Raw genomic sequence first — 24,205 nt, 5'->3', positions numbered from 1 at the left:
TCTGGCTTCTTTTGTGTCTTGAAATGTCCTGGTAGTTCCACTGCCTCTCAAAGCAGTGCCATTTTCCCAGAATTTTCTCTCCTCCCTTTCCTGACCTGGCTGGCTTTTACTCTGGCTTTGGATGTTGCCTCACACATCAAAATCTTTAAAGAGACATCTGTCTGTCACCTATCTACACAGTATCACCTGTCTCATCTAAGCTACTTTCTTAGTTAGGGTCTCTGTTGCTGTGGTGAAAACACCATGACCAAAAGCAAGCTGGGGAGGAAAGGGTTTATTTGGTTTCCATTTCCAGGTAGCAAGCAGTCCATCACTGAAGGAAGTCAGGGCAGGGACTCAAACAGAGCAGGAACTTAAGAGACAGGAGCTGATGCAGAGGCCTTGCAGGGCTGCAGCTTACTGGCTTGCTGCCCGGCACCTTTTTTTATAGGACCCAGGACCACCTGCCTGGAGTGTACCCACCTACAGTGGGCTGGGCCTTCACATTTCAATCACTAATTTAAAAAAAAAATGCCCTACAGGCTTCCTAAAGTCAGATCTCATGAAAGCATTTTCTAAAATCCCCCCAGATGACTCTAAAGACTAGCTAATCGGTCTTTATCATGCACATGTCTTCGTATCTCGCCATAGCATAAGCCCCTCGAAGACAGGAATCTGAAATCTGCTGTGAAGTAAACAGCAGTGCCTGGCATACTGTAGTAGCCACTCTATCAAATTTTCATTAAATAAATTAATGAGCCAATAAGTAGTTTCCATATGTTCCCATTCATTTATATACTCAAACAACCTTTTTTTTTTCTTTCAGTACCTGTTAGAGACTGGACCCCAGGCTAACTCCCAGAAGTGCGGAAGGAGGGAAACAACTTTCCACCCAATCAATCTGTGTTCCGAAAACAAAGAGGCTATTTGGGAACGCAGAGCGAAGGCAATGCTCTAGTATAGGAAGCCTTGACAAACATGGGACCTGGGAGTCTGTGACGAACTCGTGATGTGGGAGCTAGAAGACCGGAAGCCATGATGAACACGTGACGTGGGAGTCAGAGGACAGGAAGTTATGGCGAACACATGATGTGGGAGCTGGCGGGCAGGCAGTGGGAAGGGAGGAGCACACGAGTGGCGAGCACGTGCTCTGGGGAGAGAGCGAAAAAAACACAGGATGCAAGGGTCAGAGGGAAAACCAATTCCAATGGGGCTCAGGAAGCAGAGGAGAAAAGGCAAACGAAGGGGTAGAGCTGGAGGTCATGGCCTGACGGCTTCTCTTTCTTCTAACAGCTGCGTGAGACAATTTGAAGGCTGTGCATCCAGACGGTGGTGGGGTTGAAAAGATTGGATTGGTATCAGTGTAAGACACATCCGAAGGGTCAAGGAGGGATGGAGGAGATATTGTGGATCTTCCAAGCAGACGCTGGTGCTGGGGTTGGAGCAACAAGGGATATGGAGAGGTGGGGATACAGATAAGAAGGGGAGGTAATGAGGAAGAGAAAATAATCTTCCTGTGGAGCCGCACATGACTGTCAACATTACTACCCATGCATGTCTGTATATATATATGCACAGCATGTACACCACAGTACACACACACTCACGCACACACACAGGCACATGCACACACACATACACACATGTGCACACGCAGGTATGCACACACATGCACACATGCACGCACACACAGTGTACATGCACACATATGTAAATATATACACAGGCACACCCGCACACACACATGCACACATGCATATGCCATGCGGGCACATACATGTGCACACGGGCACAGCCTCTGCTCATCTTATTTGGAATGGATGGAGAGGGACTTATCCAGGTTAAAGAACTCTTCACAGGACTGGACCTTCTTCTTCTTCTTTTTTTTTTCTTTCTTTCTTTTTTTTTTTTTTTTTTTTTTCGGAGCTGGGGACCGAACTCAGGGCCTTGCGCTTGCTAGGCAAGCGCTCTACCACTGAGCTAAATCCCCAACCCCGACCTTCTTCTTTATTAACCAGCCATTCCTTTGATAAGAGGGAAACAGAGTGGGGTGGGCTCAAGCGCCTGCTAGTTAAGAAACAGTGGGAGTTAGGACTGGGTCTGAATAAGCACAATAAGAGTGTGCCATGGCCAGCCTAGCTCATCCTGTCACTGTCACTGTCACTGTTACTGTGCAGAAGTCTAAGCTTCCAGGCTGCCTGGTACCATACCGTGTGTATCTTGTCCACATAATCTGGCTTTCCTCCTTCCTTGGGAAACCCAGGCTGCTACACACAGCTCAGATGCCCACACCTTTCCCCTCTACAACCCAGAGAGCATTGACTCAAAGCATTGAGCTCCCCTCTCTGCCACATAACCCAACCCTCTGTCACCCTCACAGACCCCAAGTCCTTCCCTCGAAGTGACCCTGAAGCCCCTCCTGACCCCATTCCCACATGTACCACACCCCTGGCTGTCAGGAAGAGCCTTCTCTCATGTTTCCCTGTGCTTGGGGCTAACCTTCCTTCTCTCCATTCTCCTTGGCTTGATGCATCCATCGCCCCACCATTTATTTATTTATTTATTTATTTATTTATTTATTTATTTATTTATTTATCGGTCTCGGATCCAACCCAAAGCATCTGTTGACAGAGTTCCCCAGGCTGCATACGTGAGGAGGGACTGAGAAAGAACCATCCCTCAGAGTCCAGGAATAGGAGCAGTGGCCCACACTGCTCAGTTCCTGCTCTGTCCCCGTCTCTTACCTTCTTTCCTATCTCTGACCTCCCAGTAACAGCAGTAGTTGAAAGATTTCTTTTGGTCTGAGGAATGGAATAGAGATGGAGGCTTAGCCGGTTACAAGGGTAGAAGCTTCTAGTAGTGAGCCTTCTCCTAGGCGAAGCTGCCTTCTCCTCCCCGAGAACATTTCCTACTTAGCTGCTTCCGCCAGTGTTGTGTGATGGATGGTGTGTTTATAAGAGGTCCTGGGGCAACCATAAGCTCTGAAACAGGCAAGGGGTCCTCGAAATAAAAATATCTACATATGTAAAAGTGTTAGCTTGGCATGTCCTATCAGGTCTCTACCGTAGGAGGGCCAGATGTTGATTCCAAGTAGCAAGTGGTTGGGTACCTGATCCTTTCTCCATGCCAGAAGGCAAGAGAATCCTGCCTTTATCCTGAGTGCAATCCCCAGGTCCGGATCAGGGGATGGATCACGTGGTTACATTTTCTGCCTTCCTCAAAGGCAGCCCCATCACAGAGGATCCAGTCTTGTCCTTGGAATTGGACTGTCTGGGATTTCCCTCCAGTTCAAAGGTAAGTACGAGATGTTTACGATGTTACCTAAGAGAAATGTCTATCCCGGCTTCACCCCTGATAGGCTGACTCCTTACCTGGGAGCCTTTCTGAGTCAGACTTGGGGACGTTCCTTAGGGCATGGTGGACAAGAGGATCCTTTCACAGGCCAGGCACCAAATGAAAATGTACCTGGGCTCCAGCCCTCCTGAAACGCTGGCCTGAATTCAATGACTAAAGCCCCCATAATTGAAACAAAGCACAGGCAAGCAAATCCTCGGCTGTAGGTCAGTAGGAGCAAACTGTGTGGGCGTGGGCTTAGCTCCAGCCTCATTGTTTAGCATTTTGTAATTAACTCGTAGGCCCCCCGCCCTGTGCACACAAGTTGTTTTGCTGTTAACTTTGGGGGTGTGCCTCCCGGACTTTCCCTTCAAGGAAAATTACTCTCGGGAGATTGAAAACAGCCACTCAGTCCTCTGCCTGCCTTCCGTGCTCCCGCACATGACTTCCCTGCTCCTACTCCTGCATTCCGTGCTCCCCCACATGACTTCCGTGCTCCCGCACATGACTTCCGTGCTCCCCCACATGACTTCCGTGCTCCACCACCTACCTTCCCTGCTCCTACTCCTGTCTTCAGTGTTTCTTCCTTTTCTTGATCATGCTCTCTCTGCCCATCAGCAGGTGTGCAGGTAGGAGACCAGAGCATGGCAGAGGAATTTTACAAGGCTTCAGAAAGGCCAAGTAGGTGTTCAATACGTGACAGGGAGAGGGCAGGGAAGGTCTTGTGATGGCCCTGAGTAGAAGTCATGGGTAAGACAGTGGCACTGCCCTGAAAGGTCAGATGAAGACTAAGGCTGGTGTTTAAGTGCCCGTGTGTTCCTGACACCTCCCCCTCTGTGGTCACTTTCTCTTGCACCCACCCCCTCACACACTATCAAAGTAATTGCCTAAGACCCAAAAGGATTGACCACTGCTGACATTTGGTTCAGTTTGGGACGGTTCTGGAACCCTCTGGTAGGCTCCAGCCACTGACTGACCTACCCTGCTCACTTGGGCAAGCTCCCTCACTCTGCTCTCTGACCCTGTGAGCTGTCTGGTTTCTCGTAGTCACCGCCATGATCGCTCGTGTTTCTGGGATTGCTCTGCTTAGAAGACTCATCCCTATGCCCATCAGACATCCTCCTTACTTAGTTTATACCTGTTCCTTTCAGGTCTTCCCCTGGCTTTGTAGCTGTTCCTGTCTCGTGTTCCTTTTTACACAGTGAGGCTCTTTGGCCACTGCCCCATTCCTCCAGCTGAGTTATACAGTCTAAGTGAGCAGGTCGAGTGTTACTTGCCATTGTGCCTGGCACGTGCCATGACAGTGTGGTGTCTATGTGTGTGTGTATCACATGTGCACACACAGAGTAGAGAATGAATAAAAGCCTGTCCAGTGTGTCAGTGAGTGGAAGGCAATGCCTGCCTTACGTAGGTAAAAGCTATCTCTCCGAAGTAGATGCCCTGGCTCTGGCTTTGTGTGCTGGTCTGGCTGGGGTGGGGGTGCAGGAAGTCCATGGTGTCTGCCATGCTCACAACACAACCGCCTCACCAGCAGAGTGACCTGAACCACTTCTTTTTTTGCATCCGTGGTTGGCTTTAGCCAAGTAGAAGCAGTTCTGGCCACAGCGGTCCAGGCGAGGGCCGATGTGATCTTCCTGACAGATTGCAGGTGGCAGAGAGTGGCAGAAGCCACTCCTGACTAGAACATCAACTTGGCATGGACTTCTATCAAATAGAGAGCGTCATTTTGGGCAGTAAGTAATGGCCTGCGGAGTTTCTCTTTATAGAGTTCTAACTGCCAAGAATTCTGGGGATAAAAGGAGAAAAGGTCACTGTGGGGGCTGTTGTTATTCTAGAAGCCTGGTAGCTGTGTCAGCTGGGGGACTAGAAGGACTTTCTGGCTAAGGAAGCCCATTTATTGCCTATATGATATATAAGCAAGGATATCCCCACCCCCAGATATCTTTGCGACGTACCTCATTTGCCGCTATAAGCCCACGTTCACCACTCCTTCTCGAGGCATAAAAACAGTCTAATGTGAAAGCAGGGAATGGTTATGGTTGCTGTCTTAAAGCTGCTGAGAGTCTCTAAGTTTAGTTTGCAGGAGCCACTCAGTGTTAGAGCCTGAATCTAGAAACTGCTCTCCCTGTTTGCTTAGCTGGCGGGTATCACTGATGAAGTAGTACGCGATGACCTTGTGGATCTGGCTCCAGTGGGTTCCTCAAGCTGAAAGAAACAGCACGGCGGCCGCGGCAGTGGTGACATTGTGAGAAGGGGAGAGCTCAGTATTTGGAAAGTTTAGCAGATCTAAAGACGGTCAGGAAAATAAACAGGGCTCTGGGGTGGGGATGGTGTGGGGGGCTGTGTGCGGGGTGGGGGGTTGCCTTGGGCAGACTGGACGTAGAGCGATTTGTGTCTGGCTTTTGCAGTAGTCTGTGCGAGCAGGGGTCCTGAATGGACTGTTCTCTAAGCCATCCCAAGGACCTCGCCCCTAAAGGGCAATCAATCGGCAATGTTTTTTAAAGGGAATAAGTGAATCAGAAAGGAAGTGGCAATACCGTAGATCAGAATAGAATCTCATCCAGCGACCAGAAGCAAGTAAAATAAATATTTCACGATGCGTAAGGAACACCCATTTTCCTGCGGCCCTGAAACTGGAAGCAGACCCCAGCTGACTGTTGTTCTGACTTGAGGGTCATGAGAGCCAGGTTGGTCCACTGAACTCACACGGGTTCTTGATTCCAACAAAATGACCTGGAATCTCCTTCTACTCCATCACGACACAGCAGAGTGGAGACGTTGTGTGACCTTCTTCCTTTATTTTATTTTATTTTTCAAAAACTCGAACTTCAGGGTTTAGCATATAGTGAGCACAGCGGTGCTCTGTGGAGCCCGGGTCTGAGGAAGCTGCTCCCATCTCAGCCAGGCTGCACCCTGCAGGTGGCTCCTCTCTGCTGTGGAGACATTACACCGCCAAGGAGCCAGCGCTGACTTTGAATAATTCCCTGATTTGATGCATCGGTCCAAATCGTCTCTAATGTGGCATGATAGTAACGCCCACACGTTGTCCACAGTACAGCGGCAGAAGCATGAGCCACCGAGCAAAGAGAATAAGCAGGTTTCACTATTTCACTATTTCCCCCCAGATAAACATGTCGGAACACGGGCTCCACTCGGTCAGGGCCTTTAAATCTCGCTCAGGGCCCTCGCCGGGCTGTTAGAGTCAAGTTTTATGGCCTACTTGCTCTGTATGACTTTGCCGCCACCAAATGACACGGATTCTGCTTACAAATTGCAGTCATGTGCGCCAACACATTTATTTATTTACTCTTTTGCCTAGTAACCTGTCCTTTTCCCAGCTCTGTTTTCAGAGTATCGAGACTCCCTAACACTCGGCACAGACACCATTTTGTTGGAGTAAAGAGTTGAGTGTGGTCCTGAGTTTCATTGAGCCAAGAGGGTTGGCGATGTCGTGCAGTGGGTTAGGCTCAGCCGGCTGTGGGTTCCAGCTCTGTTTCTGACTACCTGGGTGTACTTGAGAACTAGCTCCCCTGAGCTCCCCTTTCTGTGCGTGTGAAAAGGCTATCCGACCCCTCACTGCCTGGCACTTCAGCTGCCTTTTCTTTTTACACACTTCCTGGAATACCAAGTGCCAAGAGAAGATTCCTAAGAATCGATCTGTCCTCCCCGAGAAGGAAGAGACATATAAGATCAGGAAAGGGATGGGTCAAGAGATGGGACAGCCATCCGGTCCCCCGGTACTCCAGTTACAGGTGGCTGTGAGACCTAACTGAACTCAAGCCTCCTGGAAGAGTAGCAAGTGGTCATAACCACTGAGCCACGTCTCCAGCCGTGAAAAGACACCTTTTACGGAGTCTTTTTAGGCAGGGCCGAAACCACCTGTGAAGCTGCGTGCGGGCCAGTCTAGAACTGTGGTCCGTACTATAGCTTCTTAATTAAATAATTAATTGATTGATCGTGAAGACGGCAGCATTGGCAGCTGTAGGGCAGTTGTAGGTGTCCTGTGGGATTCCGTGAAGTCCAGGAGCAGAACGAGCGAGTGCGCGCTCCGTGCGCGTTATCGCTCCCACATGCACGGGGAGGTGGTGAGTAAGATGCTGCTTTGCCTGCTGACCTTGGCTAGTTTATTCTCTGTGATTTAAAGCTTCCAATACATGTGCGTTTATCTAAAAAATATGTAACTGTAAATTTGGGATGATGGTTGTCCTTCTCTCCCTGTCCCTCCCTGTCTCTCCCCTTCCCCCCCCCCCTTTTTCTTTTTGAACAGGGTTTCTTTATAAACCCAGGTTGGCTTTGAACTCATGGTCCTTCTGTTTCTGCCATCACACCAATCCAGAAGGTCTTTTTTTTTTAAGATTTATTCATTTATTATATATAAGTACACTGTAGCGGTCTTCAGACACACCAGAAGAGGGCATCAGATCCCATTACAGATGGTTGTGAGCCACCATGTGGTTGCTGGGAATTGAACTCAGGACCTCTGGAAGAGCAGTCGGTGCTCTTAACCACTGAGCCATCTCTCCAGCCCCTGAAGGTCCTTTTTTAAAGTCCATATTTCAGGAAGAGTTGTCTACAGTAAGTCCGATTAAACTTAGCATTTGAATGACGACAGTGAGTGGTTTCATTACTTAGGGGTGAAAAAGTTTATTACTTTGCATTTTTTTTCAACTGAATGGTCCATACTCATGGCTAACCCTTGCCAGGCAAGGAGCTCCTTAAAGGTTCCACTCATCTGCTCCACGGGGGAAACAGTCGGGTTGGCAGATTGAAAAGGACAGATTTTGATTTTCTCATTTCTAGTTCTCACATGAAATATTTGAGAAATTTGAAGACAAAACACAGCAAGCATGCCCAGGAGACTGGAAGCTGGAGACTGGGAGACTGGGAGACTGGGAGACTGGGAGACTGGGAGACTGGGAGACTGGGAGACTGGGAGACTGGGAGACTGGGAGTGTCACTAGGGCAGGAAAAACACCTTTGTATGCTTGATGTTTGACACCTCATTTAGCACAAGCCCCATTGCTTGGCACAATGCCTAGCAGATAGGAGTCATTGCCTCTGTGTGTGTGTGTGTGTGTGTGTGTGTGTGTGTGTTCGTGCACATGTGTATTAGTATATTGTGTGTGTGAGGGAGAGCATATATGTGAGTGCATGTGTGTAATATGAGTATGTGTGAGCATGTGAGAGAGTGTGTGTGCTCACATGTGCATTAGTGTGAGTGTGTACGTGTGAGACAGTGTGTGAGTAGGTGTGCTTGTGCACATGCACATTGGTGTACTGTGTGTGAGAGAATGTGTGCATGAGTGTGTGTATGTGAGTGTGTGAGCCTGTGTGAGAATGTGTGTGAATGTATGTATGAGGGTATGTGTTGTGAGTATATGTGTGAGAGAGTGCATGTGAGTGTGTGTGTGTGTGTGTGTGTGGTGAGTGTGCGTGTACACACGTGTGAAGCTGTGGACACCAGAAGTTGATCTTGGGTATCTATATTCCCTAATCACTTCTCACCCTATTTTTTTTTAGGTGGGGGTTCACTCACTGAACTTGGAGCTGTCCATCCAGTTAGACTGCCTGCCCTGAAAGCCCAAGGGGTCTTCCTGTCTTCAGCCCCTTCGTGCTGGGATTCCAGGCACAAACTGCTATGCCGAGTTCTTTCCATGGGTACCGGGGATGTGCACTTGGGTCTTAAAGATTGTGTGGAAAATACTTTCTGGACAGGCCATCTCCTAACCCTTTTGCACATATACTCTTATATTGCACACATGCATGCATAAATGAATGAATGAATGAATGCTAAATCTAAAGGTTGATTTTTCTGTCCCAGGAAGAAGGGAGTCACACCTTAGTACATAGTAATTGAGGGCCTGCATTTAGTCGTGAAGCAGAACTTAATTACAGTGGGGTATGCAGACTTTGATCAAGTCCTGACCTGTGAGACACGAATCCCAGCAAGGCAGGAACTGGATGTTCTCTGAGCATGGAAGGGAGAGCCACAACGCAGACATGGTAGAGAGGGAGGGAGGGAACACAGAGGTGGCAAGGGACAGCCTTTGTGAGAAACACATATTTAAGAGGAGATGTTGGTTGATAAGTAACAAGAGAGTTCTCTGGTACCTGGCGTGGCATTCCAGAAGTTTCCACGGTGGAGGGACAGGGGGCCATGTGCACAAAGGCTCTGATTTGCTAAGAGCGAGTGGCACCTGAGGGTGGGAAGGTACCTTCTGGACAGGCTGTGGGAGGGGTTCTGGATTTGATCTTAAATCCAGTGAGAGGCCTTGAAGGGCTAACATTTCCGCCTAAATTTTTGAGGCTAGAAGCAGCAGACAGCTCACAGGTACGTAATAGTGAGCTAAGCTTGGATCTAGGGCTGATTGACGTCAGACATGAGGACAAGAGGGTGAATCTGAGGTAGTTTCCAAGTAGGAGCTCCAAGTCTCGATGCTGGATTGAGAGCGGGGGGGGGGGGGGGGCTGCCCACACGGCAGCCACACGGCAGCCACACGGCAGCCACACGGCAGCCACACGGCAGCCACACGGCAGCCACACGGCAGCCACACGGCAGCCACACGGCAGCCACAGGCTCTCTGCAGCCCCTTGATTTTTCTCCTAGCCTCCCTCTGAGGTTCTAGATTCCTGCCAGGTCCCTACTACCGTGTTACATATTCAGAGTTATCTGCTTTTCTACTTCAAAAAGAATGACCCGGAGATGGCTTAACAGCTAACAGTGCTTCCTGCTCTCTCAGTACCTTGTCGGCAGCCCACAACCCCCTGTAACTCCAGCGTGCATCGGGCCTCCTTGGGCAACTACACTTATGTGCATAAATCCACCCACCCCACCACAACTGCTGAAGGGACAATAATAGATCTTTTAAAATGACACACAGACACCATAATCACTTAGATTTTTATCTATACCTTATCCTTGATGTCTAACGAATGCTCAATACCTGATAGGTGGTCAGTACATGTTTACCTTCCTCTTGACTTTAGGGCTAAGTAATTAAATAACAGCAAAGGGTCTGGTTGACCACCGCCACAGAGCGAACCACAGTCTCTGTGCGCTGTAGAGCGAGATGAGTTTTCCCTCACGTGGCTGTGAATCTGCTCGGACAGCTTGTCGAGTGGCTCCATGTAGGGAGCTGTTGATGTCAACTCCATCGTATGTGTGAGGATGTGCACTAGGGGACCCATGCTGTCCTCAAACTTGACATCTCCCTGCTTCAACCTCCAGACTATTGAAATTCTAAGTAAGCGTCACTATGTCTGGCTCTGGGCTTGATCTAAAGGTAGGTAGCAAAGACCTCTCCCTGGAAGCATCAAACACGTTGAACAACTGTATCCCACCATGTTCTCTGCCCAAGTCACCACAGCAAGTTCCCCTAAGAGGCAAGGAAGCAAATCCCACCATCCACAGTATAAGATACCTCGTGCCATCCATAGCAAGGACGGACAGAAGACTCATACATGTCAACACATTCTATCATCACGGCTGGACGTGGAGAATCGCCATCTCCTGCTGCAGGGAGGATTGGGGCAGGGTCAGGCAGCGGGGGTAGGGTGTCAAACATCAGAAGTTCGAATCTGTGCCTAACAAACCCAGTGAGCCTGCCATGGTGGTAGATGTCCCAAGAGGTGGAAGTTTATCTTGCAGAAACAAAAGCAGATTGTAGGAGGCTGGTGGGGAGGGGGTAGCTGGTGGGTCAAAGTGCTTGCTGCTCAAAGCTGATGACCTGGGCTCAGAGTCCCAGGGTACACAGAGCACTGCAACAGCAACAGACATTGAACCCTGCGCGCTCACACATGCACTTGAGCAGAGCACATACGGAAACACACATGCACATGCATACACACATGTATGCACACACAAACACATATGCATGCACATGCACACACATGTATGAACACATGTGTACATACACACGTGTGCACACAAACACATGCACACATGCAGAAACACATGTACAAACACATGTGTGCATGCACATGTGTGCACACACACAAACACACATGCACACATGCAGAAACACACACATCATACACATCACACACACACACACACACACACACACACACACACACACACACACACACACACACACACACAAAACACACGCAGGAATAGACCCAAGTGGCTAAAGTATTTGGAAAGGGAAAGTCTAAGGAGCATCTCTGAAGCCTCAGGTGAAGCTGGATCCAGAAACTCAGACTCTGGCAGGATTTGTTACCTTGGCTCTGATTCTCTGTGTTGGCTTCGTTTCCAAACAGATTTCCTCCATATGGTATCAAGATGGTCACTGTTAGCCTCAGAACCAGCACAAACAGTGAGAGGGAAGACTTTTTTCTCTCTTGACATCCTGACATCTCTCATCTGCCTAAGGGATGGTATGTGTCTGTTAGCTTACTGTCCATATGTGAGCTAATCACAGTAGCCTAGAAGATGCTATGCTAACCTCCTGAGCCCTGGGCCCCACCTCTTGGCTAGGCAGTATGCACTGGGGTTAAAGTAGGAAGGGAATGGTGTCCCAGAGGAGAAAGGAGAATGAGCATCAGGAGGTAAGAGGGCAGAAAATAATTCTGCAACTACTGCCCTATGGTAGGGAAGCTGTGGGTGAAGGTGGATTTAAGTGTCTGGAGTTCATTAGCCACCTTTGAATTAAACACACCCATTTAGAAATTGTATAGCTTAATGGTAGGTACAGCACTTGCCTAGCATATGCAGGCCCCAAGAATACACACCTCTCTGTTTCTCTGTCTTTCTCTTTCTCTCTCATCTCTCAGTCTGTCTCAATGTCTCTCTGTCTCTGTCTGCCCTGTCTCTGTCTCTGTTTATCTCTCTCTCTAGATCTATCTATCTATCTATCTATCTATCTATCTATCTATCTACTTACTTTGCAACAGATGATATCAGAGACCTTTCAGATGAATGAATCACCTATTACAATGTTGAGAAACAATAATCTAATATCCTGTAAAGTGAATACATTTCATGTAACTAATGCATTTGCTAAGAGTATATGGGATTTCTGGCATATCAGCAGGAGGCAGAACACCATTTAGCCTTTGCCATGTGTCAGCCACTATTCTGGGTGCCTTGAAGGCTCCAGGCATTTAATACTCAGGCTAATTCTATTGTGTTGATATTCCGGTTGTCTCTGTTTTATAGGCCATGGGACAGAAGTAGGAATTGGCTAAGTAGCCCTCTCAAGGTCACACTATAGAAGTTATATGGCCGGACCTGTTTCAAACCAGCAGTCTGGCTTCAGAACTCTTGTGATTTAACACTGCAGACAGCGGAAGCCTTCCTGGAGACACTCGTCTTTTGTCTCCTTCCTCCCTCTCTTCAGTTCCTTCACACTCCCAGATTTTCACCTGCTGTTCTGGATTTGAAGTGCGGTGCACATATGGTTTGACTCCTCTGAGATGCAGTCTCTGAGGATGTAAGCTGAGAAGACAGAGAGCCTTGGGAGTTAGTGGAGTTAACTGGGAGGTGCTCGCCAGCAGGAGAGAACAGATGCCGCTTAAACCAGAGAGAGATGAATGTTCCCTCCAAGCCCGGCTGTGGAGAGCCTCTTTGTTTTACGACTCTGGGTGCAAGCAACCCTTTTAATTTCATGTTTTGGATTCCAGCCACAGGAAGTCTTCTTTAATGTAGCAGATGGCTGCAGACAGGCGAGTCAGGTTCTTGCCTTCTACATTAAGCTGCCTTCCCCAGAGAGGAGTCTCCTAATTACAATGATGTGGGGCGGGGGTGTGTGTGTGGGGGGGATGGGATAAAAAGAGGAACAGTAATGTGACATAGGCACACTAGTTGTTTACCATGTGTAAACAACTACCGCCTTAAGTGTCTATAAGTCCGTGCAAGTCAGACCATTTGGGAATCCAATGAAAGCCATGAACTTTCTCTTTAGAAAATTCATCCATCGGTATACACATAAAGTGTGCTCATTAATTGTGGGGGCTCATGGATTCTCTGCTGTCATTCCTGAAACTTCAAAGACTTTCCCGGGCTTTGAGAAGACACAGCTGTCATTTCTTAGTTGGTATCATCGTCGTTGTCGTCGTCCTCTTCTTCTCCTTCTCCTTGTTCTTCTTGTTGCTATTGTTGTTGTTGTTCTTCTTCTCCTCCTCCTCCTCCCCCTCCTCCACTTCCTGTTCTTGTTCCTCCTCCTCCTCCTCCTCTTCTTTTCCTCCTTCTCTTTTTCTTAGTGTGTGTTATTATTTCTGCTTCCAAGTTATGAATTTTACCTTTCCATACTTTCCTTTTGATTTTTCGAAACTGTGCAGTCCAGGCTGGCCTTGAACTCACTACCGTCCCATTTCAGCCTATCCAGCGCTGGGGTTACAGGTGTGTGCCGCCACACTGGGCTTACTGATTAGTGTGGAAGCCTTCGCGTTAGAGTTTTACTGGAAAATACTTTCAATTCTATTTTTAAAAAAATCACTTTAGCGTAATTGCCAGTTGGTGCGGGCCTTTGGTTTATTCTCTATACTTTTTAAGATTTATTTTTATGTGGGCATGCACATTTAAGTGCAATTGCCCACAGAGGCCAGAAGAGGGAGTTGGTTCTCTTGGAGCTGTAGTTTTAGGTGGTTGTGAACCATCCCACATGGGTTCTGGAGTGTAACTAAGGTCCTCTGGGAGAGCAGTTTCAGCTCTTACTTGCTGGGCCGCCTCTCCAGCCCTGGTTTATTCTCCTAACTAACATGAAACTAACATGAAACTTCTAACTAGCCAGGCTATAGATGCTCTCTTCTCCCTGGCCTGTGTGTGGTCTTCAGGAGTGGAGTCTCTGTAGCTTGCTGGCTTTGGAGACCTGCTTGCTGTAGCTGTGCTTCTTACACTGTTTCCAGTACAATGGATAGAGGCTGGACGTGGTCTGCCAGCGCAAGAACACACAGAAAGCTCTCACAGTTTGAAATGGAGGTTTTCTTCTACCTAAGGATCCTGTCTGCAGAACATATTTAAACTGGGGTGTTTCTCCCTCTGTTCCATAACTGTTTGAGGATGGCAGGTGTCTCTTGGGGGCTGTGAAGGTCTGGATGCCTGTGACAATGTCACTCCCTGATGCTTCTGTTGGGTGATACCGCCAAACCCTGAATTCTTCCACTGTATGTAGGTATATTAGGGAGAGTCTTCTGAGTTACCGCAGAAGCGCGAATTTGAAATATTTATTAACAAATTTCCAGCCAAACCCCAACTTGCCTCAATTGTTTTGCATTTAGAAATAAAGTGTAAGAGAAGATGATACGTGTGGTTTTCCAATTTTCCTGAAAATTGCTTGCTTCTTGGGTAGGGAAACATGTAAGGTGGGAGTGAGCCATGGATAAACCCTTTAGGCTAATTCTGTTTATCAGGTGACTAACTTAACCAGTTATTGAAAAGAGTTGGGGAGAAAGGACCCGATTTCTTCTTAAAATGTATGTCATCAAATTAAAGCATCTGGGGGCTGAGGTTTCTTGCTTCTTCACTTCAACACTGAGGCCGTGTAGTCCTTAGCAGAAGGAGGTCACTGTATACACTTAGGACAGTGGTTCTCATCCTGTGGGTCAGGATCCCACGGGGGTTTGAACAAACTCACAGGGGCTGCCTAAGGCCATTAGAAAACACAGATATTTGCATTACAATTCACAACAGCAGTAAAATTCCAGTTATGCAGTAGCAAGAAAAATAATTTTATGGTTGGGGGGGTCACCACACCGGAGGAACTATATTAATGGGTCACAGCATTAGGAAGGTTGAGAACCACTGATTTAGGGTGTTTATTCGTCCCTGGCATCTACCTGCCAGGGTCTCATGGCCATGCTGCCTGGGACGACGGAGAAAGTCTTCAAACTGCAAGTAGGGGCTACCTTCCTTGGTTGACAGCTGCAGGGCTTAATGATCCACAAATAGATTTCTCTATCGATTAAAAAAAAAGTCAGGCTCCAGAAGCTGGTGACAGTCCAACCTCAAATATATATATTTACATATATTTGTAAATATTTCTATATTTATTTACAAATCTCGATGTCCCACTGCATGTGTCACGCACCATCTGTTCAGATCACACTGTGCCACCCTTGTCCCTAGATCCAGTTGACTATCCTAAGCACGACTTCCTTATGCCTCTGGCAAGCCCGACAGATTTCTACATCCTGTGAAGTTTAGGCTGCTTCTCGGTTCCCTGGAAGAATCCTATTGGCTGAGAGTCCCCATCCTTCCTTTCTGCGTCATTATCTCTTGTAACTGAAGGCTGGTCTGAATGTACAAAGCCACCTGAGAGCCTGGAATCTCACGTTGATTTGATCAGCACACAGATACACAGTTGAAGTGAAAACAGTCGCTTTGAGGGTCATACCCACGATTCTGGGCAGGACCCCGGTGCTCACAAAGCGCCCTTACAAATATGCACACGATTTGTTTATAGGATGATATTTACTAGTTTTTCGAAGTGAGGAGTGGTATACACAATAGTAAACAAAGGCCTCTGCAAACATCAATTCTGAGAAACGGGCATTCTTTTGGTAGGGTTATAGGTACTTCTGGGAGTTGTAAATCCATGCCAGGCTCCACAATCCATGCCTTCCAAGAGCCGGTAATAGCAAAGAATCAACAGCAACGAATCAGTAAGCACGATAGAGTCGACACACACAGAGTCCTCGTTCACAAAGTTTATGGTGTAGTAAAGATGTTTAAGATGGAGACCTGAGATTGCACGTTGATGGCCCGCAGGCTATATTGGGACCGTGGGTTTGTTTTGTTTGGCTTGTACTAGGGTGAGTCTTCTTAGTGTCAAAAGGAAAAAAGGGGGTGGGCGGAGATCAGGGAGCCCAGGAAAGAGACAAAGAGGAAGCTGATCAGATAAATGTGTGACTTCCTTTTTGTATAAAAAGATAAATTTCCAACACTCTCTGAAAAGCCAGAAGGTCTGCCAATACTGGGCCCACATTCCCGCATTTCGCCCTGCAGATGGTGGGCTACAGTCTACAGCTGCTGCCTTCCCTTGGTAGGAGTCCATGTTCTTTAGTTCCCCAGCTCTGAGATTCTCTCCTATCATCATTTGACATGGCTGCTTCGTTGCATGCTTCCTCACAGCATTTATTTACTCTTTCAAACAGAAACAAGCCGTTGGAGTTTGGAAAAACATAGAAACTGCCCCATTTATGCATCAAGTGAGGTGACCCCGGCTCAGGCCGTGGCAATAAAAGTGACGAGAGACTGTTTAATTGGGGCATACAGAATTGGTATTAGAGCATGGGATTGACGGGAAGAGGTTTAAAACAGTTCCAATTTATTTAAAAAAGAAAACAGGGCGATCAGTTTTGAAGACTTTAAAAAAAATAAACACAAAACTATTTAAAAAGCTTTCCCTTGCTGTCCAAATCCGGTACCCTAGTACAGATACCACACATATTTCTGGGAATGCTGACCCTTTGGAGGGAAAGAGAAGCCAGACAGCCAGATTAGGGCAGAGCTACCCTGTGGACAGAGCGTGCACCTCCACGCCTCCACTTGCTAAAGCTTGAGATGAGAAGATCCTGCTTCCAGATGTGGGGCAGTGTCCCGTGAACAGCTGGGACTGTGTCCTCAGAAATGGACACTCGTCCTCAGCTCCGGGTTCAGCACAGTCTCCACCTGCGGAGGATTTTCCCCCCTTTGGGCGGGATGTTATGGCTGCATCTAGTAAGCTGTGCAGTATCTGATGCCCAGCAAGAGGTCTCTATTACGATTTTAAAAACGGCCAAGTTGTGGATGGAGATACTTTGTAACGCTTTATACTGGCCAGAAAGTCCTCCCTCCAGCTCTGTAGAGCGAGGGTGACCGTTTTGCTAAAAGGCTTGCCGTGGACCGCAGAGGCCAGGCCTCGGCCGCTCCCGCCGCGCATGCGCCAGCCGCCCCCTCCGCCCGCCCCCCCCCCCCATCATCCGGGTCCCCGGCGAGCGGGCGCCGAGCGCTTGTCCGGCAGCCGAGCTGCTAATAAAGTTGCGGCGCGTGCACAGCGCGGCGACGGCGTGAGGAGAGCGCGCCCGGGCGGCTGGGAGGTGAGTGAGGGGCCCCGGGGCGGGCGCTCCGGGCCGGGCGGAGGGACACGCGCGGCTGAAGCGGCCGGCGTGCGGGCGGAGGCCTAGCGGGTCCCCGCGCGGGACGGGACGGGGCGCCGCGCGAGGCCCGGGTGCTGAGGAGGCCCCGCGAGGCGGACGAGGCCGCTGCCACCTCGGCGCGCCACCGACGCCCCAGCCCACGGAGCCGCGCAGGCGGCCTAGGCCGAGTGCGCGCCCCGCCGCTTTGTGTCTGCGAGATAAGGATCGGCGCTTATCGGTGGGAATTACACTCCGGCCCGCGGCGACCCGCCCCTGCGCCCGCCGGTCCGACCCACCGCCATTCTGGGGACGCCGCCGAGGCTCTGGCGCTGCGCTAAACTTAGTGTGAGGAGCCGAAGCAGCTTTTGTCTCTCGCCGGGTCCCTGTGGTTCACTTGGGCATGCGTGCCCAAGTTCATACTCCACTCCCTCCCCCTACCCTTTCTCCTCTGCGCTGGTGGCAGCGCTGAGCCGGGAGCCCGAGCTTTGAGAACTCCCCTGTGACGGCCGTCTTCGGTCAGAGCATGCTCACTGGCCCGGACTTTGAGTTTTGCAGAAAGAGCTGGCCGAGGATGGTCGAGGTATTTGGAGGTGTGCCAGCTATCCGGAGCGTGTGTCCGGACTCCGGGGGTGATGGCACCGGCGTAAGGAGTCCCCGGCCAACCTGGATGGCCGAGCGCTCTAGGCTAGATCTTTATCGCGATTGTAAAAGACGATGTTTCCTGAGCAGCTGGAGGTGGGGGGCGTAGCGTATTCCTGGCTGCTTTTGCAGTTTAAATGGGTGTGGTGCTAAGTATATCTTGTTTATCTTTCTGTGGAAAAAGTTTTCAAGTCTGGTGGAGTTTGTCACCTCATGCCGGTTGCCTAGCACTATCAAGTGGATCCCTACCTAGCAACAGAGAGTGGGTGATCGCGGGAGCTTGTTGGTTGCTTTTACAGAAGCTAAGAGGAAAGGGTGCATGCGATTTTTCTTTTCTTTCTGACAGAGTCTTGCTATGCAGACCTTGAATTTAGGCCAATCCTCCTGCCTCAGCTTCCAAGTGCTTGGGATTACAGGAGTGAACCATCACCAAGTATGGCTGTGTTTTTCTTTTTTTAAACAAAGAGCGCTGGGATTTTCTTAGTGTATGCGAGTTACCGTTAAAGTTGAAAACCCAGTAGGTTTTGAAACGCTTTTAGAGTAGTTCAGTGTTTCGGCTAGAGGCCAACCCATAATGCCTGCCGAATGTCAACAGTTCCTGTATGAGAACAGGACAGTCTCACACTCAGCTGCTCTGTCAGAGGTTATGGGCCAGATTTTGTAGGGAAGGAGTTAGTGGTCAGTAGTAACAAATCACATTATTCGGTTTACCCTTTTTGGTAGCATTTTTTTCCCCTCTAAAACGAACGGTGAAATTATAAAAGTCCAAAACAACTCAAAAGACACAGTTTATCAAAATCTAACCTATTGAAAGCTTGTATATATTATGCTTAGAGGAAAAATAATTTTGTAGTCAGGCATGATGGCCCACACCTTTAATACCAGGCCCGTAGATATATGTGTGAATTCTAGGCTATCTGGGGGGGGGGCTACATAATGAGGCCTTGATCGAAAGACATTTCATTTTGTGTATGATTGATAGGTGGTGACTTCCGTGGCACCTCTTTTCTCTGCGCTTCCCCACTCAGTCTTTAGATAACTGCATTACCACTTCAGCTTCTGCTGTGTCTTTGTCGAAAATGCCATTCATTTTGTCACTTCCTGTAGGTCATAGATGAATCTTCTCAACTGACCCACCCACGCTTGCTTGCTTCCTTCTTTCCTTCCTTCCTTCTTTCCTTCCTTCCTTCCTTCCTTCCTTCCTTCCTTCCTTCCTTCCCAGACAGGAGCTCAGGTAGCCCAGGCTGGCCTCAGACTTGCTATGTAGTTCAGGATGCCCTCCTGAACTGCTACCTCTGCCTCCACAGGGATTACAAGCCTGTGCCATCACCTCTGGTTATCTGTTTTGGTTGGGTTGCTCTTTTAGCTGCTGGAACCTGTATACCCTACTGCACCAAACATTCTGACTTTTCTGTGTCCATATGATAGGATAGCACCATAGTGAAAAGAAGGAAGAGAGCAGGGAGCCTGGGAGGAGTGAGACCCTTGTGTACAGTCTAGCTGGAGCTGCTCAGCTGGTTCTTTGTGGTGGTCGCCACAGAACTGGGGAAATGATGTGTCCCCCCCCCCCCCCCCCCGCAAAGTTATCCATTGAGTGCAGTGTGAAACAGTGGCAGACTATGGCTAATGAGGTTTGAATCAGATTGTTGTGTGCTGTTGGTTATGTAACATGGTGAGAGTATTATGAAAAGTTGCAGTCTGTGGCGAGGTAGAGAGAGGCAAGTAAATTCTGCTGACCCTCCTTCTTGGGCTTTAATTTCTGGCTGAACCTGAAGGCACTTTAGGCTGCAACTATAATTATACCTGGGCAGTCTGTTTCCTGTTTGCATGATGGACTCAAACGTCGTGATTTCATGTGGTGATCTCTTGCCCTTCGTGTTAGAGGCAGATTGTTTTCCCTGGTGAAAACATTTGTAACTCAGGTGAACAAATGTCTTTCAATGTTTTGAAGATCAGGTAGTAAAATTACAATTTTTTCTTCTTAGTAACATTGAAATTTAACTTAACATTCTTTCCACATGCATATTCTTTGATGGTAGGTTTTAATCTACCAGGGACTTGTGCAGTGTGGATCATGACAGCTCTTGTTGATAACTCACCAGTGTTTGCTCTTTCCTGATGTACATGGTTTGGCAGTGAGAGCCACATCAGAGCTAATCTCAAGCCTTCATTCCTCTGCTTACTGTCTCTGTGTTACATTTATTTCTGTCCTATGTTCTTAACCTCCTAGTGCTCTGTAGGAGGGACATTGTATCTCTTCAGGTGTTGAAGGCACCTTACTTAGATCCTGTGGTGTGTCAGCATGCCTCCAAGGGGTCAGGTACTGGCCAAGTTTTCCCTTCTGTAATAGACAGTTTTAGCCTGAGGTTTGATTCTTATCTTCAGGAGGGGGCCTTCTGGAAAAGTTAAAGCTAGCAAAGTTGGATCTACGGAAGCTGTGGTGCACAGATTCAAGAGTCTTCCTCACTAAAACATGACGAAGGCTGGTTCTTCAAGCCCTGGAAGTTGACCTGTGCCTTTTTACACCTTGTTTTTCCACTTCTGAATATTAGCGATTGGAATTCTCAGGGCAGGGGCCATCCACTTATTACCACCACCGTACATCTTTTACCTCCAACCAAAGCGTGAATGCCATGTGTATGATTACTGAATGGAACATTTAGAAGTCTTTCAGAAGAATTGTTAAAAAACTAGATTGTTAGGATTCTCTAATTCCCCAATCTTTTATTTTTATTTATTTTATTTTTTTAAGATAAGGTCTCTCTGTATAGCTCTGGATGTCCAGGAACTCACTGTGTAGGCCAGGCTGGTCTCAAACTCACAAAGATCCACCTGCCTCTGCCTCCCTAGTGCTGGGACTAACAGCGTGTGCCACTGTCTAATTTCCAAACCTCACAGGTCACATATTTTAAACCTTTATTGTTTCACAACTTAGGGTGATGTAATTACAGAGCATTAAGGTTCTTCAAAATTAATCAGCTAGTTTGGGTTCTTTATGTAGCTTTGATAAATGTGTGGATGTGCCCACACATGTATACAAACACCTTCTTTCTAGCCAAGTCGGAGGTTTTGGTTCAATTCTAACAGAGGTCATTCCAGTAGTTACTCTCTCTGCCTTTGTTTACTATGTCTTAATTTTGTTGGGATTATGTTTTGGGGGGAGGGGGGAAGGAGAATTTGTTATTAGGACAGTTCTCTTATGTGATCCTATAATTTTATTTCATTAGTTATTAATATTAATGTGCATCTTTGTAAATAGATTATGTTCTTGAATCTTTTGTGACTACAACCTTTGTCTGAATTGTAACTGATTTCTAGCTTGGTATTCCATAGACATTTGGAAAAAGGTTGATCTTTTGTGAGATTTCTGACTGTAGCTTTACCTTCTGATCTGCTGTGTGCTGTTTTGTTTAACTGAAACTAGTGAGAGCAGTGGCACCCACAGCCACCCAGGCCCCCTCAGAGCAGGTGCTTCAGGAGAGCCCACATTTGGCACGGTTAACTTAGCTCTCAGAAGATAAGTGCTTTCACAGAGGATTTTGTTCTTCCCAAAGTACTGGGGTCTGCCTTTTTTCCTAGATGGTGGGCTCATAACTTGAGGTTTGATCATCCTGGCATGTACTCCACGGAAGACAGGACAAGTAGAAATACTTAAGTCTGCTAACTTCCCTTATTTGCATCTTCCTATTCCCTGAGGTGAGAATCTTAACTTATCCTCTGTTTCCACTCTTTACAGTTGAATCCAAATTAAATGATGGCCAGAACAGAAAAGCTAGCTAGACTGGTGTGTGTTTGTGTTTCCTTGTGCTCTCAGGTGCACACAGGGTGCTGGAGAACAGCATTGCAGGACATTGGAATGGATGCTACAGACACAGCTGTCTGTGCTCCAGAGATTGTGTTGTGTTGAAAGGAGAGCTCTGTGAAGTAGACTGGCCAGCTCTGTGTCTGGCTGTGTGCCTGCAAGCCCGTACAAGCACAGTCTACTTCTGGTGGCAAGGCAGGGCATCTTAGACTCTGTGGGGGTGAGTGATACGTCTAGATCAGGCTCTGCTTAATTAGAGGACTTACAGAAGCTGATTAAGCTTAAAGAGTGGTTAAAAACTGGGAAACAGAAATCTGGATGTGGGGGATAAAAAGTTATAGACAACTGGACACAAAGAGAATGAACATGATTTTGCTTTGGGAAATGTCAGGACACTGTTTTCATCATTCAGAGGACTTTGAGAGCTTTACAGAACTTTGGGTGTCCTCTTTTAAATTTAATTTTTATGTGCTCGAGTATTTTACCTGCATGTGCATGCCCGGTTTCCAAGTTGTTCAGAAGAGAATGTTAGTCCTGGGAATTGAACCTTGTTCCTCTGCAAGAGCAGCAACTACTGAACCACCTCTCCAGCTCATCTTGATGGTTTTGAAATTGGGAGTCAGAATTGGGGAAAATAGTGAAGTTTTCTTTGTTCCTTTCTCTAGGAAGACAGTGTAAGTGCTCATGTGACTGTCACCTCTCTCCCTTACAGAGTTGTGTGAAGAGTTAGATCTGTGACTCTAGAGGAGCTGTGGGCACCTGCTCTGTTGGAGCTTTCCTGCCGACAGTCCTAGGTGCGGCCTGTGCATCTGTCCAGCCTATGTGTCTGTCCCGTGTGATTGTTGGTAACTGGCTACTGGTTTTTAGGACCAGAAGGGTAGGAGCTTTTTGACACTGCATCCTGAGTAGCCTAGAAAGTTAACTTGGTTATATATCTGCAGCTAGCTTGCTTCAAGTAACTTGATTCCCAAACTTTTTGATTCCCAAACTTGCTGCCTAACCTGGGATTCCTGATTAAAATGTGGGAAGGTTTTGTTTTGTTGTTGAGATGGGTGTCCCTGTCTATGGAACTCAGTGTGTAGACCATGCTAGCTGACCGCAAGCTCACAAAGATCACCCTGTTTTCGCTTTCTGAGTGCAGGGATTAAAGGCATGCACCACTGTACCTGGCTATTGTTTTTTAAGTTTTATTTTTAATTCTCTCTCTCTCTCTCTCTCTCTCTCTCTCTCTCTGTGTGTGTGTGTGTGTACGTGTGTGTACATGATTATAGGTGCCTGTGGAGGAGGACAGAGACGTCTGCCATATCTTCAGGAGCTGGAGGAGTTTGTGACCCATCTGATTTGGGTGTCGGAATCCTGGGCAAGGGCACCTTCGAGTCATCTTTTTTAACCTCTGAGCTGTCATTCCCATCCTAAGATGCCTGTGAAGAATTTTGGAGAAAAAATGGTATTGTAATTTGCCTCTCATAAGAGAATTCATATATGTGCAAAATGTCTGTGTATTTAAGGATATAGAAAAGCTTGTTAAACCTCATTTGACATCTGAATGTATATGCTGGTGAGTGACTCTGAATGTGAAGAATACAGGAAAGTTATGTCCCACAGTGAGCCATCCCTTCACAGCTAACTCATTTACTTGGAGGAATGCAGGAAAGGGAAGTGCCTAGAAAACCTTGAAATAGACGTCAGGCCTTCCTCTGCATTGGAAGCATATGGTACACATGGGCACTGGGTAGGGTAAATTAGCCATGTACAGACACACATGCTTTCATTCACAATCCATTTGTACTCTGATGATGCACATTCTTTGGGGTGGGTGGAAGGCTAGCCTGACCGCACAGTTACCTGGCAAGACAACCAAAAGCAATTCAGCCTTACCTGGGCCTTTGGTAACATCTGTGTAAAACTGAGGTTGACGCTCACATGGCGTCAGAAATCCAGGAGAGAAGATGAAGCAGGAGAGGACTGGGGGGATGAGGGGGATTCTGTCCCTCTCATCAGAGCGGGGGCTCAGGAGGAGCTCCCCATTCTCACCCCCCACTCCCCAGTACAGGCATGGAATCACTTATGGGCCTGAGAACCAGGCTGATGAAAGACTGGGTTTTGGGAATCAGCTCATGGGCCGTGTGCCTGTGAAGCTTGTCTTGTGTGTGCATTTAACACTTAGATGCTGTCTTTATGAGCATGTAGTTATGTTCATGGATCAGTTGTTGGTGAATAGACTTGATTGTGGAAAACCGAAGCAAACTGAGAGCACTTTAAAAATGTAGGAGGCAGGATTCTACCTCTGAGTCTGGCTAATCTGATGTTTTACCCTTGGTTCTGAGAGATTGATTCCTTTAAACTCCTAGCTGTAATTTTTCTTCAAAGGTTTGGCTTAGGTGCTGGTGAGTT

At 47.7% G+C, this 24,205-nt stretch overlaps 1 protein-coding gene and 1 long non-coding RNA gene across 11 annotated transcripts in view; one reads left to right on the top strand and one right to left on the bottom strand.

Moving 5' to 3' along the window:
• Positions 1-259: 259 nt before the first annotated feature.
• On the bottom strand, positions 260-3,797 carry LOC147999966 (uncharacterized). Its single transcript, XR_015641048.1, has 3 exons — positions 3,351-3,797; positions 2,724-2,780; positions 260-1,411 (listed from the first exon to the last, which is right to left on the bottom strand). It is a non-coding gene; the product is annotated as an uncharacterized LOC147999966 (long non-coding RNA).
• A 13,419-nt stretch (positions 3,798-17,216) lies between these two features.
• Smad5 (SMAD family member 5) overlaps positions 17,217-24,205 on the top strand; it is a 29,286-nt gene continuing 22,297 nt past the window's right edge. For 2 of the 10 annotated variants that reach the window (XM_087591420.1, XM_087591412.1), the window contains exons 1-4: positions 17,217-17,331; positions 21,589-21,705; positions 22,524-22,605; positions 23,083-23,258. The gene's annotated coding sequence lies outside the window, so the exon portion shown is untranslated. Of the gene's footprint in view, positions 17,716-21,588; positions 21,706-22,523; positions 22,606-23,082; positions 23,259-24,205 lie in introns of all 10 variants that reach the window. The other 8 variants (XM_087591421.1, XM_087591416.1, XM_087591419.1 and 5 more) reach the window with 5 other exon arrangements.

The sequence above is a fragment of the Rattus norvegicus genome, chromosome 17 (genome assembly GCF_021556685.1).
Source record: "Rattus norvegicus strain SHRSP/BbbUtx chromosome 17, alternate assembly SHRSP_T2T, whole genome shotgun sequence".
NCBI lineage: Eukaryota > Metazoa > Chordata > Mammalia > Rodentia > Muridae > Rattus > Rattus norvegicus.
This window is presented reverse-complemented; position numbering and strand designations above follow the sequence as displayed.